This window comes from Cibotium barometz, chromosome 43 (genome assembly GCF_041138505.1).
Source record: "Cibotium barometz isolate CiBa-2024 chromosome 43, ASM4113850v1, whole genome shotgun sequence".
Classification (NCBI taxonomy): domain Eukaryota; kingdom Viridiplantae; phylum Streptophyta; class Polypodiopsida; order Cyatheales; family Cibotiaceae; genus Cibotium; species Cibotium barometz.
Genome location: NC_141088.1, coordinates 7,455,581 through 7,468,725, shown reverse-complemented (window position 1 = coordinate 7,468,725; position 13,145 = coordinate 7,455,581). Strand labels below are relative to the sequence as shown.

General features: G+C 45.3%; 1 long non-coding RNA gene across 1 annotated transcript in view; it reads right to left on the bottom strand.

Moving 5' to 3' along the window:
* Window positions 1–1,800: 1,800 nt before the first annotated feature.
* The window catches only part of LOC147613493 (uncharacterized), a 37,274-nt gene continuing 25,929 nt past the window's right edge, over window positions 1,801–13,145 (bottom strand). The window contains exons 2-3 of the long non-coding RNA XR_015263204.1: window positions 2,341–2,472; window positions 1,801–2,177 (exon numbers count right to left, since the gene is read on the bottom strand). This is a non-coding gene — a long non-coding RNA (uncharacterized LOC147613493). The remainder of the gene's footprint in view (window positions 2,178–2,340; window positions 2,473–13,145) is intronic.

Below are 13,145 nucleotides of genomic sequence, written 5' to 3'. Positions count from 1 at the left end.
ATTGGGTTCAAGATGAGCATCCGTGACTGGAGCTGCCACCAATATAGCTGTCTGTGTTGCTATTGCCTCTGCCATCATCACGGTGCCGCTACTGCTACAACCGTCATTGGTGCATTCCCAGACACTACGGGTGCACTACCGGGGAAGTTGTTACCCGGCTTGAGTGAGCAATGCGATGAGGGGGCATTTAGAATGCTCTTTAGGAAATACATGATTGCTATAATCAATATGTTAGCTTCCACAACAAATTACACAATAAACCAATCTCACTCGTACAAGATATTCCTCCAAAGGAGTCGTGTGAAGTGACCACTCTGCACTACGTGCGGAAGGGTGCTTGAAACAACACGGTCTCCGATAAAAGACGGGTTGATTGAGATCAAAAACCCTCATGTAATGCACGTGCTTATCTTAAGTTAGATTAATTTCATTAATTTTTCATGTAAGAGTACTCCTACTATCCATAACCTCAACTAGTTAAACTGGGCAACTAGGAACTATGCAACTAGAAGAAATATTCGAAGTGTTGCAACCCTAAGTGAAATCCTGACAACCGGTCAACTTTAGCGGACCATAACTCTTGATGTGTTCGGAATCCCGGAAAACACAAAACACCAAAGTAAAAGCTTGAGGGAAGACCTAAAACTTTGTCTCCTTGAGTCTTGTCTAAATATAAAAGGAAGATGCTTAGAAATGCACTAGAAAATGCAGAAAAAGTCAAAACTCTGCAGAATCTGCACAAAACAGAGATCTGTCTTTTTAAATGCAAAATATCTCACAATAATCACAAAGAAGTTGACTTTTTCTATCCGACAAGAGTTGTAGACTATGATGGAGGCTACAATTCTTGTTAAGGGAGTCTCCTCAGATTCCTTACAGAATGAGAGATAAATTGAGTCAAAAAGGGACAAAAACCCCCTTTTTCTACAATTTCAGAATTCAGAGTTTGATTAGGAGGCTTAATACCTCGATTTGCATCGAGTATAAGGCTCCTAATCCAATTCTTTGCATAGATTTAGCAAGAAAATGAGAAAATTGCCTTCTACCGCTCCCTCCTACACATAGATTTGTGTAGAGAGAGGTAGGGGCAAGAAGATGGAGGTAAGGAGCTTACCCAAAGCTGGAAATGAGTTATGGGAGCTTGATCTCTCAGCGTATAGCCTTCTCTTATAAAAAAGAGATGCCTAAGAGTGAGCCCTTGGGGTCTTTATATAGCCAGAGGGTAGAGGGAAGTGGTGGGTGTGAGATGAAGAGAGAGAAGATAAAAAATTCGATTTTTTAATGCAAGGGGGGCTGAATCGGGTCCTCTTTTCATCCACTGGAGCTATCTTAGTTCACTCCCTCATTCATTTAGCTATAGCTTTCACTTAAGCTAGACTTTCTCTGAGTCTGAGTCTCAGTCTTTGCCTTATCTCTCCTTAGCCTCTCATTTAATCATTATCTGAATCTTATCTCTAACCTTAGCACTCTTTTTTAATTAATTTACGCTCCCAAGTCCTTAGGAATTAATGAAATTATTGCCTAGACCGCTCATCACCACACCAGAACCCAAATGGATGTGTTAGAAAATTGAGGGCATATCCCATTACGCTTTGATTACTTAAATTATGAGAGAAAATAACTTTCAATACTCCATTTTAAAATTTGCGCTCCAGAAATAGGCACTTTTTAAGTCAAAAACGTCCCCGGAACTCATTCGAAGTGGGGAGACATGCTTTAGAGAGCTAAGAAAATTTATCGAGACCGTAAAATAAAACAAAGCGAAGAAAATGACAACATTTTCATTGACGAAGAGGATTATTACAAAGTCTATGGGTATCCTGTGTCATAAAGTAAGATACCAAGGGGGGGTATATTACATCCTCCCATACTTAAAGAATTCGAGATGTCCTCATCTCGAGAATATCTATGGACAAAAACTGACCGCAACCCTAGTCGGTCGGCTTTGAAGTCAGCTATGGCCTTCTGCTAGAATTTCCTAAACTTGTCTATTCTTCCTTGACGCGAGGTTCGATCCTAACTACTTCATCGTTAAGTGTGGGTTCAGATATGATGGCATCAACATGTCCTCTTCCATTTGCATGTGCTGCTCTGCCTTGGCCTCTTCCTTGTCCTGTGCCTTGGTTTGCACTTGAGGTTGCAGTATTTCGATTGTGTAAGTACTTTTCATGGTAGTACTACAAGGATAAAAGAACATTTGTTTAGTATTGGTGTAAATGTCAAGGGTTGTCCAACACCTCCAGGTGACATTAATGTCAAGCTAAACAAGTATATTAGCAAACTTTAAAAAAAGGTTGAAGTGCAACTTAGAAAGAAAGTAGTAATGGCCTCAGTGGATACCTCCTCTAACTTTTCTGGTGATATGGAACTAGGCAGCCAAGAATGCATCTTTTGTGGATCAAAATTCGCAAGGTCAGTGTTCACGTGCACCTTTAGCGGCGGCGGCTGGACACAGTCTTTTTTATACAGATCCTGCTACTTTTGTTAAGGGGGCCAGAAAGAACGAATATCGATCGCTACTACCTTTGATAAGCAATATATGCTTGAATTACACTTAAAATAGAATCAAGCATTTATCGATCGCTACTACCTTTGATAAGCAATATATGCTTGAATTACACTTAAAATAGAATCAAGCATTTATGGCTTGTGGGATTTCATTTAATATAATGGGTAATCCAATATTTCAAGATGCATTGATGAGTACGGTCAAACGCGGTTTTGTGTTGCCAGACTACAACAAAATGCGTACTGAATATTTAGATAAAATCAAAAATAGCATTGAATCTATTTTGAAACGAACAGTGTTGGATTTTGTTCCTGCATTTGGATGTACTATTGCATTATATGGATGGACAAGTTGCCAAAAGAAACCTCTTATTAACATGTCCCAGAGGTTCAGTTTTCTTGTATGCTATCGATACTTCCTTGAAAGAAAAGACTAATCCTTACCCAACAAAAGTTAATGAAAGTGCAATTGCTAAGGTGGGGGACCCAAAGAATGTGACGGCCATTGTCACAGATAATGCATCAAACTACAAGGGTGCAATGCTGTTAATCGCTTCAACCACTAGTGACTCCACTTCAACCCCACCGACGACTCTACTGTCGGAATAATAAGGCCTCTCAACAGATTTATGAAATTCAATCATAGCCACCATATATATATTTTTCACCTACGCACTATTTCATTTTAACATGCCCGAACCCAGCCATTATTTTCGACCGACACTTGTAATATAATTCCCGTCTCTGAAACACTGCCAATTGTATTTTGGGCATGTTTGCAGCATTCGGAGACCAATATAGTGAGCCGGGGGGGAGTGCCATTTGTCGAAAAGCGCCCAGGTCCATAGTATGGGCGCTCGGGACCATTTTCATGGCCATTATAAAGCCCAATTTATAATGTGTGAAGAGATAATATTTGGTGAAGGGCAAAAAATGAGTTTGGCTTCTCCTCTTTGTGTTTTCTCTTCACTTGCTTATGTGTATGTGTGTGTGGAAGTGTGAGAGGTGTTGAGGGATTGAAGGAGGAGTATGAGCGTCACTAGTGAATAGTGGGCCCCCAACCAACTACACCCCTTTCCCCAAGAGTCGGGGAGAGCTTAACCCGGCTAGGTCGTGGAGGACACAAGCGGTTGTCAATCGCTTGCTAATCTCTTTGCCGAGCCATTTGGTGATCCATCCTAGCTACCCACATGTGCCACATATCCTATCTACCCGCTCAACCACTACCGAATGAGGTTAGCAATGGAAATGCTAATCCATTCACCTAATCATCAAGATCATCTCCTATCTACCCACCATTAATGCATGCAATCAAACAACCATGTGCATGGAATGCAACCCACTTCCTATCTATCAAGCTACACTAGCACTCCCGATTGTTTCCGGCCTTGCATTAGTGAGGGAGATTAATCCCTTAGGCTAATGAACAAGCATGGGGATTACTCGAGTGAGCGCTTATGCTACTGAATAAGAAGGACTCGGTAGCACTCTATTGACTAAGCATGCTTCTCTACACTAATGATGCTTACACTAATGCATACAAACTTTGACACTCAATCCCACGAATACCCATTAAGCATAGAGAGCTTCCCCAAGCTTCTACACTTCCCCCATAAGCACTCAAGTAAGAGAATAGAACCCACATTAGCAACCAAGCAAGCATTAATCGAGATTAGCAACTTAATCAATACATACACACATTGCAACACATGTAGACATTGAATCAAACTCAAGGAAATTAGCTAAAGATTAAGCTAATGCACACAAGCTTTCATCACAAGAGAGAGTAGAGAAAAGAGATTAGTGATTAGAGAACCTTCCTCCTTGCATTAATCAAAGTGAAGTACAATGATTCAAGCCCATAGCTATGGCCAAAGCTCTTGCAATGAGAGAGAGGCTCAAGAGGTGAGAGTGAATGGAGAAGAGAGCTCTTGCTCTTAGTTACACTTAGTAATAACCAAAAAAGGATGGGTTTCTTTAGAGAAGGCTCTACTTATAGCAATTAGCCCAAAATGCCCTAAGTTGTGCCCACTCCACACTTGGGCGCCCGCTAGCCTTCCTAAGCTCTAATTCTATGAAAGTGGGTTCAGTGAATACACATTGGAACTCATATTGAGCCCACGTATCTCATAGTGTTGTGACATTGCACTTCGGCGGTTAAATAATAAAAGGTAGTTGCGGGAAATCTACAAAATTGGCCAAAAACTTGTACTCCCGCTCCCGCAGCTCCAGCAGCGGCTTCATTCCTCTTCTCTCTTTGTCTTTAGCAGCACGTATAAACCCAATTCCCATGCAAGCCAAGCAATCCCCCCAGTCTAAACCATGTTCCGTCCGCAGACATGTGAGCTTGAAGTGCCTGGGTGGTCACTTTCGTCCTCGCTTTGGTGTGCTGGTTCCTGGCTCCGTAGCTCCTTGTGTGCTTGGAGTTCTTCTTGTGCCTTGTCATGAAGGAGTTTCCCTTGTTGGTTGTTGCTTAGCAGCAGCAGCAGTAGGTTGGGTTTGAGCTTCAGCTGGCTCCGACCTTGCTTCTTGTGTTTGGGTAAGCCCGCCTCTTGTGGCAGCCCTCGTAGTGACTCCAGCGTTTCTCTCTATTTGGCGTAGGCTCCCTTGTGTCCGTTGGTGTTGCCTCAAATTTCTTTGATCCATGAGATCCAACCTATTCATGATAGTCCTGTTGGTGACATCTTGATGCTCATAAGGTTGATGGATCCATCTGAGTACTGTGTGTGTGTGTAGCTGTGCACTTGATTCTTCTTCGGTCCTTGGCTCTGGCGGCAGGAATGGCAACCTTGCATCCAACAATCTTTGTTGTACAAACACTTCTTGGAGATCAGCATTCGGTCGGAAGCAAGTGCTGTACACATTATCAAAGAAGCCTATCGTCATCATCTCTTTGAAGGCTTGCATGTGGTGACTCCGCAACCATCTAGTCCGCTCATAGAGCCCATGGAGATGATCAATGTCAGGTCGTATGTTGAAGTCCCATGCCAATTGATAATCACCGAAGTGAAACTTGTAGAAACTGGGATCTTCCAATCTTTCCTTCTCGAAGCCTCTGAGAAATATCACTATCAACTTCAAGAACTTGCAGAACATTTGGATAGAGAAATCTGGTACTCCTGCAAAATAATTTGTTGTCCTCTCACAGAGCTCTGCCATCCACTCGTTGTTGATCTTTGTATACGGTGCTGGTGAGGCGATGTGTGGGAAGTTGAGGAGTTGAGGGTTTCTTTCCCTTCTCTTTTCGTAATCCACCCAAGTATAGTGCCTTCTTGTAGGACAGAACGTAGGGTTGATGCGAATCTCCCGAGGGGACTCCTTGTAAATATCCATTACTCCCTCTTTTTGTCGGAACCACACCTTCCTCCACTTGGGCTGCTGGACCTCCATGACCTCCCTCTTGTACATGTTGCTAATTGTCTTGTACCCACCTCTGGTTTCCTCTGGATGGAGCATCTCCCATTCAACATAGTCTTTCTCAATCTTTGCCCTCATCATGGCGCTGCTCATCATCATTGTATCGCTCGGGAATTGTTCCTGCGGGATGAGACGACTTAGCTCCAAGATGGCGGTTTCATACACGTACCAATCCTTCTGCCTCCTGGATAGCTGTGCAAAGACTCCTTCAGTCATTATGAAGTCAATCCTCTCCCTTAGCGTGTATGTTCATTGAGGCTCACTTGGTCCTGCAGCAGGTGGTTGACTTGTGCTAACTGAGGGTTTCCCTTGTTGCTGTTGCTGGGTTTCTTCTTCCATCGCCGGGTGCTCCAGTATAGGAGACAGTGGCCTCGGAGTCACTGGCGGTTCTCTTGTCCCTTGGGTCCGCTTTAGCTCCTCCATTTCCTTTCATAGCCTTTCCATCTGCAATTGCAGGTCCATGTTCTCTGCTCTCAAAGCCCGGTTTGCAGCACTGGCCTCTGTAAGGTCTTGCCTAGTTCGAATCAGCTCTTCTCCTGCGTTGCTATCTGTGATGATAGATGCGGCTGATCCGAGGCTCTGGCTTTTCTTCACATTCTCCTCTAGCACCGAAGCTCTGAACTCCACAGAGTTTGCCCTTTGTCTTTTGGCTTCCAGGAACTCTGCCAATTGTCTGTTCGTTTCCCTGACTTCTCGCAGCTCACTGGTAGTGGCATTGAGTCATGCTAGCATCTTTCCTTCAGCATCCGTAGATGTCCTTTTGCTCTTGTGTTCTTCTTCTTTGTCTGCTTCCTTCTTTTCTGTTTCTATAAGCTTGATGGCCACTTCGTCTAGGTACTCATGCAGCATTTGATTTTCATCCTTGAAGTAATTGTGCCACATATTCAAATCTGTGACAAGCTTCATGCGGTCCATGTTACTGGCATAGAGATCTTCAATTGCATCTATGCCTTCTTGGAGATTCTGTTGGACTTGGTTGTAAACTTGCTCAGAATAGCTTCAAAGTTGGTTCTTACATCTTCTAGTCTTCTCTGTGCTTGATCTCTTACAGCCATGATGGAAGTCAACTCTGTTTGCACATCTTTCTTTGTAGCATCGCTAATATGGGCTTCCAAGAATTTCTGCATCCACTCTTGTGTTTCTGGATGCAATTGTCTGTACATGGCTACCTCCTCCATCCTTGACAGCTTCCGTGGTTCAACCGATGGCTCAGCCAAAGATTCTGCAGCATGTTCCATTGGCTTGGTCTTCTTCTTGGGTTGCTCCACCACCTTCTCTTTACCTTTTGAGTGCTCTTGAGCTTGGGCAGTAGCCCTGCTTTGCTCTCTGAAGGCTCTTTCCTTTTCCTCTTCTTCCGTAAGCTTCTTTTCTACTTCAGCTTTGAGTTCCTCCTTGTACTCTGCTAGTGCCCCTACGAATGTGCCTAAGCACTGGGGTATTTGTGCAAAGTTTAGCATCGCTTGCCTCACGAGCTCTCCTTGTTCTGGGGTACAGTAGGCGTCTTTAGGGAGCTTCCATTCCTTCCCATGCGTGTTGTATAGACTCCTTCGTAGCGCTTCTTGGAAGTTAGGGTCATCATATTCATATTCAAATTGCCCTGACAACTGCGCCGCTCGCATCATGTAGCTCATGGTCGTCTTTCGTGGCGCTTCTTTTGCTCGCGCTTTCTCTTCCTTAGCACTAATCCTTAATGTTTCAGCAAGTTGCTCCTCTTCAGTCATAGGGATGTCCTCTGCAACTTCTGGATGCGCTTTCAGGCTCTGAGGTAGCAGCTCTTTGCTCTTCAGCCATCCTTTCCTCCCTTTCAATCTTTCTCATGTGGAGGCTATGAACATGCGCTCCTTCAGGTGCATCCCATGGTTTTGGTAGTTCAGGTTCATCCAGGGCCTCATATACTAAGCGTGTGATCATTAGCACAGCTCCCAGATATGGCATAGTTCTTCTCTTAGCCCTGCTGGCACCTTGGGTAATGATGCTCAATCTACCTTTCCTTAATCTATGCAGAATAGTAGCGGCGTAGTCTTTCCTTAGCGTAGATGGTATGCTTTGACGTAAGGTGTATTCTACTGCCATCGCTTTCTCCGGTGTGCTCCACCTATGTGGGTGAGCAAGATGTAGGTGCTGCATATGAATTTGTAGTGGCAGCCAGATTTCTTGTCTTTTCAGTTGCTCCCAGCGTGGCTCCACCACATCGGCGCATCGTAGCCTTTCTTCGTTAGTGTGCCCCCGGTCGTTGAATTCCATCTCTCCAGGTTGGAGGCGTAATTCTCTTCTTACTCCAGCAGCAGGCGACAGTTGTATAGCTACCTGTTGCCATGCATGTTTGTCACTTGACACCTGAAGTTGGCGTCCATGGTAGTGTAGGCTTCCCATGCTCTCTGTAGGTCTGGTCCCCAAGCAGGTAACGCAAAGTAGCCTTCCAGCAGGCTTAGGCATTCCCATAGGCGTAGGCGTGCAGCGTTTGGGTCCACTGTGTACAATGCAAAAAATGATGTGGTGGGTACCAGCACTAGTACCGTCCTTCCCTGCGTGTCTTTGAAAGTTCCTCGAGCAAGGCAAGCCTGATGCTGCATCATGACAGGTGTGTCGACATAGCAATCTGCTGTGTACGCATCCAACTCGAATTGGTAAGCAGGAGGTGGTCTTCTTGCCGGTGGTTCTCCCTCGCTGGAGCTAGGGTCCTCCGAAGGGTCTTCGGGTATATCTGGCTCTTCAGCATATGGTGGGGGTGGGTCAGGCAACTATGTGCGCTGCGCCCTTGCTGGCCCTCGAGACTCACGGCGCGTTCTCGCCATAGTGTGCACTTTGTTGGATTTTTCCTAAGTGCTGCTCTTTTCTGGAAATTTTGCCAGGTCTTTGCCACAGTAGCGTTCGCGGACCGCGTGAAAGCATACGTATGAGTGAGGTGTGCCTACGCACTCCCTCTGGAGCGAGCCGTAGCTCTGTGTGTCGCCTCGGGCATACCCGGCACTGTGAATGTAAACGGGAGGGCTGTGTGACCTACCTCGCGAGTGTCTGCTGCTCCGTGCGCGCGCGATGATGCTCGAAAAGCTCAAACTCCTTCACCAATATGGCCCTCTTGCACCTCTTGAGCTTCTAATGACCCACATTATACCCAATACAGTGTTTAAGTGCCGCGCAGATTCGGACCATCGACACCCTGTTTTGGACCATCGACATGTCAATTTTGAGTTAGCTGCGTAGGAGGCTGGGGTCCAAGGTTGCATCTACCCTGTGTGCATAGTGGCATGTGCAAATTCATTTTCTTAGTGCCTTGATTTTTGGACCATCGACATTTTGATGTTGATGGTTGGGGCAGTGAGCAGCTGGGTATCCTACAGTCTGCATCTGGGCCTCCTCTTCACTTTTCCTAACTGTGGTTTGTCCAAATTTTGCTTGCAATTGGTGTTTTTTGTGAGATCTTTGCCAGATTTCTGCTGAATTTTGTCCTGCTCTGCTCCAGTTTGCAGTTTCTGTGCTTGGCGAGCTCCCGAGAGATGCATGCTTCCACTTTTATGTGCTTCATCATCATCTGCAACAAGTGTTCATCTCCATTTGCTTGAAATTGTGTTTTCTTGCTTGACGTTTTTGTCATTTTTGCATCTTTGAATGCTCTAAGTGCACCTGACTGTGCCCTCTTTGGCCTAATGATTCCACGTGCTCATGAATGATGAGCATTCAGTGAGTGCCTTGTGCTCTGTGCCCTGCTTCCCCCCAGTCTAGTGTCTTGCTACTCCCGGAGCAATGTATGCAGTATGCATTTGTGTGCTGAGTAGTGCAATGAGTGTTCATGATGAGGTGGTGTGGTTGTGCAGTGGATGCCCATGTTCCCCCCAGTCTAGTGTTGGTTATGCGGTGAGTGACTGTGGTGGAGTGAGTGTTTTGTGTGTGTTGTGCTGAGAGTCTTCCAAGCTTGAGTGGTGCACGGGTAATCGTTGGGTTCTTAAGGTAGAAACAGAGCGTCATGACTATACAAGATAGTCACTCGGCTCTATAACCGCGGTCAAGAGGTATGCGTAGTAGAGGATGTCCGACTGTGTGTACAGCAGCATGCATGGGTTGTCACTGTAGAAGTGTCTAATGCATAGCCCGATGTTGTGGACTCCTAGGATGACTTTGATGAACATGTAATGTAGTTGGCGTATGCTGTGCAAGCAGTGTTGTACTTGACATCATTCCGGATTGCTTGTAGCACATCGAGTGGTGCCACCCACTCTAGGTGCTCGCAATGATTCGGAAAGGGTGTTTGTAGGCGCGATATTCACTTCCTCACTTGTGGTTTGTGCGTGGTGTGTTGGACACTCCGTCCGCCTCTATCTTCAATGACTATGCTCCTCCTTTGACGCAAGCAACTCTTTTAGCTAGCCAGACTTCCCATCTCGGCGTTAAGCATGCAAAGTGAAGACACTTATGATCATACAAGCAAGCAGAGTAGTGAATGTATAGCTAGATCAATATGGGTCTAAGATGCTATCACGTTTTGGCTAAGTAAAGCCGACTCTGAATCTTATGCCTGTAGTAAGTGCTACGGCGACTTGACTATACTTGTGGTGTGAATGTGGACATGTGCCGTATGCGTGCTAGATGGTTGAACTCGTCAAAATTCACCTCGCCGGCTTGTTATCACAAGTGGCAGTTCTCTGAATTGGCTTGAAATGGATCCGTAAGCTCGTTTTGAACTCCAGTGCATTGCTCGGCCTTATAGCGCTCTTGCCATTGTCGGTTAATCATGAATTGACATTTAAACGATGAAGAATGATGCCCGAATGAAGATTTTGTGCAAAAAACGCTAATCGGGACATCTCGTTCCTGGAGTGTTTTGCCCTGTCTTCGTGAGTGCAAATGAATTGGTTCCGGAACTCTGTTTTTGATGGGGTTTGAATCCAAGCTTCCTCAACCTATTGACTCGAATCGTGGATGGTCAATTTTTCTGGAAGTTCTCCGGTTTGAATTTGGCAAAGCGGCGAAGGTAGGCCCAGAGGCTTATTTGACATTTGAGCCGGAATAGTGTAATTTGCCCATATTTTGGTCCGAATGAACTTCGCTTGGTGAGCTGACTTGTATGTGTTATAATGAAGGTATTGCAAAGCTTTGTGGTACTTGAGACCCAGAATCAGCTTTCGGATGTAGCAGATAGAGCGTCATGGCAATTTTAGTGGATTTTTGAGCACTTTTTGGCCTTGTTGATGCCTCGCATGATGGCAAATGGACTCACAGTCTTGGCTCGTCTTGTTACTTGTAACCTGCCATGTTGCACCTGTGATCTAGTTCGCTCCTTCTTTGGATGAATTCTGTGATCGTTTGTGTGAAAAGAGTGGTGTCTTGACCATAAAATGGCCAAAAAAGCGCTCTTTTGACTACTTTTTCACCTTTTTCCCCCTTCGAACGTAACACCCTTGGCCCATGGCTTGTGCTCGTCCTGTAACCATGTATGGTGGACCTGTGGTTGAGAGTTTGATTCATTTCAGTGAATTGTGCTGCAGTTAGGCCACATTTGGAGCTGTTTTAAAGTTTAAAAAAAAGGACTATTTGTGGCCTTTGTTAGCTATTTCGGAGTTATCCCTTGCTTTGGCTCCTGTTTCTTGGCTTGTGGGAGCGTTATTTGCTCATTGACCTGTGAGTACGAGTGATCTGTAGGATTCCTCGCCTTGTAATTGACGTGCTTGCTCTCAATCTGTCGGCGTAACAATGCTTCCTGTAATTTGAATTCACCGCGAGATTGGTAGTGCTTGCCTGTAGATTGCAGTCCAAACAACTGTTCTTGTAGAATCCCAGCTCGTTCTTGGAATGTTGGGTAGCGTGCTGCAATGCCGGAGTTTGCTAGAAGTAGTGAGTGAGATACCTTGCTCCCACTCACAACTGCGTTCTCAGAGCTGTGTGCTCTGGAACTTGCTGCTACGGAGAGAGATTGAATCGCATTCTTTGATGTTCCATTGAGACTCATTTGCATACCTCTTTCTTCTTTTGTTGGTGTTATAAGCGTGGTAGAAATTTGAGCCAGCGTACTCTCTGTTGTTGCAGGTTGACTAGATCGTTGTTTGGGTACGCACTTCATTGTTCCTTTAGCAGTCATCATGTTTGTTTGCGGAACTGCGTTGGGTGTCTTGTTGGTAACCCTGTGTATTTTTGGAACCCATACGTGTGTGGCTCCCTCGTAATACCCTTGAGCTGCGAGGATTGTCTTTGGTATCCACCTTTGTGACGTCATTGGTTGTCCTCGGCGAGAGTTTTGTTGTTTTTGAGCACGGTGTGCAAAAGACCGACGCTTTGCCTGAGCTGCCGGTGCTTGTTGATGCTCTTTGGGCTGGTTCTGTCATTGCTGCCCGTGGCTTGAACTCCTTAGTCTTCGTGCTTGCGGGAGTTGTTTGTTTAGGAACCCACCTGGTTTGACGTGACTGGACTAGCTTGGGTGGATCACTCTTGAACTTGGGGATTGGCTTATGTTCGTGGATGTAGGTCCTGCCACTGTTGAGAGTTAACATGATGGTTCTCTCTTCCCAATCATAAGAGTATCTATGACGACTTAGCCATGTTCTGCCTAGGATTAAGTCATGAGCACACTCCTCCGCATCTGCCACATAAAATGTGCAGTCTTCGAGGTGGTCTTCAAACTGTAGCTGAATTGTGACTACTCCCTTGCAGACTGTCTCCTGTTTAGTGAAACTGTTGAATGAAACTGATGTATCTGCAAGAGGTGTTCTGATTAGGCGTTGATAGACTTCGTCAGCATTGCCTTGCAAGTGAATTGTGAGGCGAGCCCTCCGTTAATAGTACCGGAGGCACGTAGTCATCGTCCTCTTCGTTGATGGTTGTGAGAGCTGAGATCTGGAGTCGTCTTGCCTTAGCTTTCTCCACTCGGATCCTAGCTTCCTCCTGCGCTTCATCTTTTAATAGTTGGAGAGCCTCCTTCCTGTTTTTAGCTATATGCAACTTTTCCAATATCTCCGGTGTAAGTGGTTCATGAAATCGTTTCATACAACTACCATTGATAAAGTTAGGCATGGGTTCTCCTTCTATGGTCTCTAAGCGCACTGCTCCCCCTGAGGTGAGATCATTGATGACGTATGGGCCAAGCCCCCACATCTTCAATTTGCGCTTGCTTTTCTTGAGAGAGTACACTAGAACTAGGTCTCCTCTCTTGAACTCTTTTGTTCGAATGTTGTTGTCAAACCACTTTTTGCAGCGTTTCTTTTCAACATACATTCCAGCTCCTCGCTACT